Here is a 7,514-nt window from a genome sequence, read left to right on the forward strand (position 1 = left end):
GCCGACACTGGAGCGAGCTCTGGGGCTCGAGCCGACACTGGAGCAAGCTCTGGGGCTCGAGCCGACACTGGAGCGAGCTCTGGGGCTGGAGCCGACACTGGAGCGAGCTCTGGGGCTGGAGCCGACACTGGAGCGAGCTCTGGGGCTGGAGCTGACACTGGAGCGAGCTTTGGGGCTGGAGCCGCCGACACTGGAGCGAGCTCTGGGGCTGGAGCCGACACTGGAGCGAGCTCTGGGGCTGGTTCGTTCTGTCAGGGTTACTGAGGGAGAGGACCCAAATGCAGATTGAACAGGGGACGTTTATTGACAAATAAGACAAGCACGATAGGAGGGAGTGGCTTGAACAGTCCAGACAGTAGGAAAGGGCGTACAACAGTGAAGCAGGCAGATGGGGGGGATGACCGCCGAGGAGGGCCCTGGGTGCCAACGAGCGCAGGACTGTAGAGGAGGCTGTGCTAGAGACCAGACCACAGCACCAGGAACCAAGGGCACTTGGCTATGGAGGTGAAGCCACACACGTCAGACCTCCAGGCAGGGAGACCCAGTGGCCAGGGAGGAAAGCAGGAGGCAAGACAGGAACAGACAGAACTCACAAAAAAACACTAGACAAGACTCAAGACAACAAGAGAACAAAAAATAGTAATAATATAATAATAATAATAATAAATTCAAAACAAGAGCAAAAAGTCAGACAGGAATGCTATGACCTAGAAACAAGATAAAAGGGGAGCTAGAGAAATAACCAAAGCTGACTTACCAAAAGTAAATTAAAAGGTAAAGAAACAAATACAAAAATAAAGTTCTAGAAATAACTGGAAAGACTAAATCAAGAAACTCAAAACTCAACAACAAAAACAATTCAAACTCAAAAACAAAATCAAACTCATGAGAAACTAAAATAGAGATCCAAACAAAAAGAAAAACTGAAACTGGACTAAACCGTGACCAGATATAAACTTAAACTAATAAATACCAGACTTTAACAGACAAAGAAAATCTCGATTAGTAAAGATCAGCTAGCAAGCTAAGCAAACACTAACTCACATAGCAAAACGAACCAGCAAACACGTGAGGGAAATTAGCACAATAAATAGTTAGGAAAGCACACCACACAAGGTGAGAACAATCAATTAATGAGTGCCAAAAACAAGGACTAAACGAGGGGGGCGTGGTAATGTGAAACAAGGGGGCAGGACAAAATGATCACACACACAACAAAAACAAAAACAATAAACAAAGACAAAATAGACACAGCTGCCAGGGCAGGGCCCTGACACTCTCAGTCAACAAAATGATCAGATTAGCCTGATTCTGTAAGGGGAGTAATTTCAGGGATCCCATTAAGGGAATCTGTGGATGATGTCAAAGGAAGCATAAATAATGCCAAAGTAAAGGAAGCAAAGCGACTAAAAACGAGACGAGACGGAGTTATTACTGATAGTCTCTGAATTGTGATAACATTTGAAGAAGATAAACTTCCAGAAAGGGTATTTGTTGGATACATGAGTTATGAAGTTAAGATGTATATTCCACCACCACTTAGATGTTTTAAGTGTCAAAAGTATGGACATGTAGCTGCAGTGTGTAATGGGAAACAAGATGTAGTAGGTGTTGTAAGTGGAAGAGCATGAGTATGGGAAGTGTGATGAGGATGCAAAGTTAAAATGTAGTAATTGTGGGGGGGAACACAGCTCAGCATACAGAGGATGTGAAGTAACCAAGAGAATGCAGGAAGTACAGAGGCTCAAAGTAAATCAAGGTTTATCTTATGCGGAAGCAACAAAGACTGTTAAAAGGGCAGTGGTAGGTCCAGCTTCAAATGTTAAAGAGGGAAGACAGTGTACAAAGTGTGACAAAATCAAAGAAGAAACATTGATTGTATCAAAAAATAACTTTGTGTTATTTATGACGATTTATGAGATCGTCAATTGTTCAGCACAGACAACAAGTAGGACAGAGAGAATTAAAATTATAGTTAGATCCGCTGATAGATTCTTGGATGTGAAAGAGTTGTTGTGGGAATCAGTCAGAGACACTTTGAATGAAGAGGTACAACAATCGCAAGGATGGGTTGGATCGGGTTAATGGTCTTGAATATATTGCAATGGATTGCCCGGAGTTTAATAGCGAGATGGACAGGAATTTAAAAAAATTATGTTGATAATCAGTGTGTAAAACCCAATGTTATTTGTATACAGGAAACTTTGATGATTCCCAAACTGGAATTTAGTATTAAAGGATATTCCTCAGTAAGGAGAGATAGAGAAAATGGAAAAGGTGGGGGAGTTATAACATTTATACAAAAAGGCATTATAGGGAAATTAAAAGAGGGAAAGATCTAGAATACATTGATGTTGAGATTTGGTCAAAAGAGGGTAATATAGAAATAATAAATTTTTATAATCCATGTAGGCAATTAGAATCAAGCCAATTAGCAGAAATTTGGAAGGATACAAAAGGGAGAGTGATATGGTGTGGAGATTGTAATGCCCATAGCACACTGTGGGGGGTTAAGAATGATGGTAATGGGGATGTGATTCTAGAATTTAAGGATGAAGAAGAGTTAGTTTGTCTTAACGATGGTTCAGGTACAAGAATGGATGTTGTTAGGGGAACAGAATCAGCAATAGACCTCACATTAGCTACAATAACATTAGCAGACAAGTGTGAGTGGGAGGTTTTGAAGGACAACGCTATAGGTAGTGATCACTTCCCTATTAAAATTCAGGTAGGAATGGAGGTTGTAATTGAACGTGAAGTTAAAAATGAGAGATGGATTTTAGAGAAAGCAGATTGGGAAAAATTTAGAGAGATTAGTGAGGAAATGATGTCAGCAGTAGATAGAAATACAGATATTGAAAGTTTGTGTAAAGATATTAGTGTTGGAATAATCAGGCAAGTGTAGCCATTCCAAAATCTAAACCTAAGAAGCTAGGTAAAATAGTACCATGGTGGACCAGTGAGTGCAAAAAAGCAATTAAAGATAGGAATAAAGTTTTTAGAGTTTTGAAAAGAACACATAATTATCAAAACCTAATTGAATTTAAGAAAATATCAAGCAGTTGTAAGGAAAACAATAAGGGAGGCTAAGAATGGTTGTTGGAGAAGGTTCTGTGACTCAATAGGAAGAACTACTCCAGTGGAGAGAGTTTGGGGCATGATAAAGAAAATGAAAGGGAGTGGAAAAGAATATGATTATCCGGGATTGATTGAAGGTCAAAATGTTATCACTAATAGTAATGGCAAAGCAGAGATAATGGCTAAGACATTTAGTAAGGTACATAGTAATGAAAACCCTTAGTCAACAGGAAAAAGAGGGCAAGAGCAGAAACAGTTGGAAATTATCGACAAGAATTTGATAATACAGATATGATAGGAGGGGTGTTGAATGAATTATTCACAATAACTGAACTTAATAATGCATTGAGGAAATTAGGTAAATCGTCTCAGGGGGGGATGGGATTTGTTATTCTATGTTGGAGAACTTAACTGATAAAGTAAAGGAAGTGTTAATGTGTCTTTCAAATAAGGTTGGACAGAGGGAATAATTCCAAGAGGATGGAAAGAATCAATAATTATCCCTATTAAAAAACCTGGGAAAAGATCCACAGATTCCTAGCAGCTACAGACCCATTAGCACTTACATCCCAAATGGGGAAAACAATGGAAAGAATAATAAATGACAGGCTTGTATATACAGTTGAGACAAAAGGATTGATACAAAATTATCAGAGTGGTTTTAGAAGAGGTAGAGGTACCATTTAGAGGATGCAATAAGACGAGCTCAAGTAAATAAGGAGTCAAAGTGTGGCTGTCTTTTTCGATATTGAGAAAGCATATGACATGATGTGGAAGGAAGGCCTGTTGATTAAATTAAGTCATATGGGAATCAAGGGAAGAATTTTTTTATTGGATTAAGGAATTCTGTGTCAGGGTTAGAACAATAATGGTGAAGATAAAAGGGGTGATAAGTGAGCGACATCAGGTAGAAAATGGTATTCCGCAGGGGAGTATTATCAGCCCTTTATTGTTTTCCATTATGATAAATGATATTTTTAAGGAGGTGGAGAATTTTGTGGATGTGTCATTGTTTGCAGATGATGGTGCATTATGGAAGAGAGGGAGAAATGTTGATTTTGTAGTGAGTAAGATACAGCAAGCAGTGGATGTAGTGGGATAAGTGGTCCATTAGATGGGGTTTTAGGATATCAATTGATAAAACTAAAACAATGTGTTTCTCAAAAAAGAAATTAACTGATGATATAAAAATAAAATTGTCAACTAATGAAGTGGAAAGGGTTGATACATTTAAATACCTGGGCATATGGTTTGATCAAAGATTAACATGGGCAGTGCATATACAAAAAATAATTGATAAATGCAAGAAAATTATAAATGTAATGAGGTGTCTATGTGGAGTTGAGTGGGGAGCTAGTAGATCTGCAATGAGAACAATTTACACAGGTTTGATAAGGTCAGTATTAGATTATGGAAGCATAATATATGGGTCTGCAACCAAAAATTGGTTGAGTAAGTTGGATGTGATACAAAATCAAGCATTAAGATTGTGTTCTGGTGCTGTCAAAACTACACCAGTGACAGCTATCCAGGTGGAGATGGGTGAAATGCCTCTACACCTTAGAAGAGATCAGCTGGCCATTGTGTATTGGGCAAACTTGAGGGGTCAAAATGGAAATCATATGAGTCAATCAGTTTTGAAGCAATGCCAAGAGCATGGAAATGCTCAAGTCAGAAGTTTTGGTTGGGTAATCAATAATAAGGTAAATGAAATGGGGTTCAATGATCTTAAAGTAAGTACTACTGTACCTTTCCCAGTTGCTCCACCATGGGAATATAAAGAAATGGCTTGGCAGTTTATACAGCGGAGTTGGTCGCTGTGTGGCTAGCTCTGCTTTGGGTGGAAGTTAATAGGCCAAGGAAGGCAGCAATTGCTTCAGATTCAAGCTCAGCTTTGATCAGCATCAAAATATGTCAGTCAAAATAAAGACAGGATATTGTAATAGAAATAATACAAATTGCAAATAATCTGATACAATCAGGAACTGAGATAACTCTGATATGGGTACCAGCTCATATAGGAATCGTAGGAAACGAGTTGGCAGACAAATGTGCTAAGAAAGCAGCTGGAAATTCCAATGTAGATATTGAGGTTAATTATAGCAAAGCAGAAATTAAGAGTATAGTTAAAAACATTGTTAAGGGCAAATGGCAAACATTATGGGACAATGGGCAGACTGGAAGACAGTTCTATAATATCCAGAATAAAGTGGGAAAGGGCAGAAATTATGAACAGAAGCAAGGAGGAGGAGGATGTGTTGTCAAGAATGAGGTATGGACACACAAGATTAAATAAAACGTTGGTAATAATAAAGAAACATGATGATGGCAATTGTGAATTATGTGAATGTCCAGATGTCTGTAGAGCATGTTATACTTCAATGTCCTAAATATCAGGAAGAAGACAAAGATTAAGTTCACAATTAAAAAGAAAACAGTTAAGATTAAATTTAGAAGAAAATCCTACAAAGAAGCTCAGGTGAAATTTTTTTTTAAATATATATTTAGTTTTCTAAGGAATACAGGACTAATTAAAAGAATTTAGGTGATGTTTTTTTTTTTTTTAATTGGAAAGGTTAGAATCCAGTACCACACCCCAGTCCAGCAGGTGGCGGTAATGCACTATTAAAGTTAGTTGCCAACCGCCAAAAAAAAATTGAAAGAAGAAGAAGAAGAAGTTCTGTGGAGTACTTCACATTGAAATGTAAGTATTATGTTTTTCATTTACTCAAGTACCTAGCGAAAGTGTTAAAAGCCAGGTCTTTTTAAACATAAAGCCAACAAACAATAAGACAGCCACTATATAAGGCAATGGTCTTTCCCTTTGTTGTTTCTGTAGTGCAGTCATGCAAGAGATGTCTACAAATGTTTCAACCAAACTTAAGCACTACAGTATTTTGTATGCATGTCCTGCTGTGTCATATTTTCTAATGTTAAGATTGCAAACCTGTCTTTTTTTTCATAAGTGTTTCCATTTTCTTTTGTTTTTATACTATTCTGGAGAAAGTGAGCATGTGTTTTTGTTGTTAACAGGCATGGTTTATTTGTGAAGTGTCCTGAGGACAGGTGAGGGAACGAGTGGAAGGCAGGACATCAAACTCAAACAAATACATTCTTTATTAGCCAAGAGAAAACAGTGGGAAAAAATGAGTACATTACAGTTTTTCCAATATATTTTTTAAATGTCATATTGTCAATGAAACAACCTAATTTCTGTAGTTTATAAGTTAAAAATAAAATGCATAAATTGTATACGTTATTCATTTTTTGTGTGTAATTTATTCGTAAATAAGCCTGAGTACTTTCTGTACATTTTGTATTTTTGTTTTGCATATTCACGTGTAAATAAAATAAAAGTGCTTATGTACGTTGTTAATTTTTTTTATTAATGTAGCTTATATTTTTTTTCACAAAACATTCTTTTATATGTTTATTTGTTTGTCCTGTAAATACTTTTTTACACACTAAAACAAATTGTTCTATACATAATAGAAAGTACTATTTACAACGTAGCTTCGGTTTAACATCAGAAAAACAGCATCAGTTTGAGCCCAGCCCTGCCTCCATGTGTTCTGGGGTCTTCAGGAGGTCAATCTCTTTGGTGAATGGCCAGCACCTCCTCAGAGACTCGGAGGACAATGCAGTGACAGTGGAACGAGGCACATGGTCAAACACTCTAGAGACCATCTGTATGATGTACCACTGGCAGACAGAAGAAGAGAAACACCAGGGTCTGGATCGTGGCACACCATCACTGTTTTGCGTTCACTTCCCAGTAGATCCAGCAGCACAGTCAGGGTCTCCCTGCTCAGAACAAAACCATTAAACACCTGTCCAGCACTGACACATTCAGCTTCATCCTGCAGTACAGGGGTCTGCTCTGATTTAGAGAACGAAGGAAAAGAGAAATTGTTTAGAGCTATGACAACGTAATTAGTACAAGAAATATTGACATACTTTAGTAAACTACTTTTAGTAACTACCAATACCATATTGGGGAAAACTACTACTCATATTTAAAACTTTAGCTGAAGGGATAGTTCACCCAAAAATATAAATTACACACCTGGAGCAACTGAAGGTGAGTAAAATGATTACACAATTTTCATTTTTGGCTGAACTGTCCTTTAAGTAAAAGTATTATCTTGCATACTCTAATATACTTCAGGTATTGAGAGAAAACGTAAAGGTATATGCAGTATTGTTCTGCACATTTCATACACAATGGTAATTCAAAATGCTTTACATAAAAAGAAAAAAAAAAAAAATGAATAAAGGCATGGCAAGTTTATTTATATAGCACATTTCATACAGAATGGTAATTCAAAATGCTTTACATAAAAAGAATTAAAATAATCATTAAAAATAGTCACAACAATAAAACAAGGAAATTAAAAACTTTAAAAATAATCTAACATTTATTTTTAAATGCATTA

Source organism: Cyprinus carpio, unplaced genomic scaffold (genome assembly GCF_018340385.1).
Source record: "Cyprinus carpio isolate SPL01 unplaced genomic scaffold, ASM1834038v1 S000006530, whole genome shotgun sequence".
In the NCBI taxonomy this organism is placed as follows: domain Eukaryota; kingdom Metazoa; phylum Chordata; class Actinopteri; order Cypriniformes; family Cyprinidae; genus Cyprinus; species Cyprinus carpio.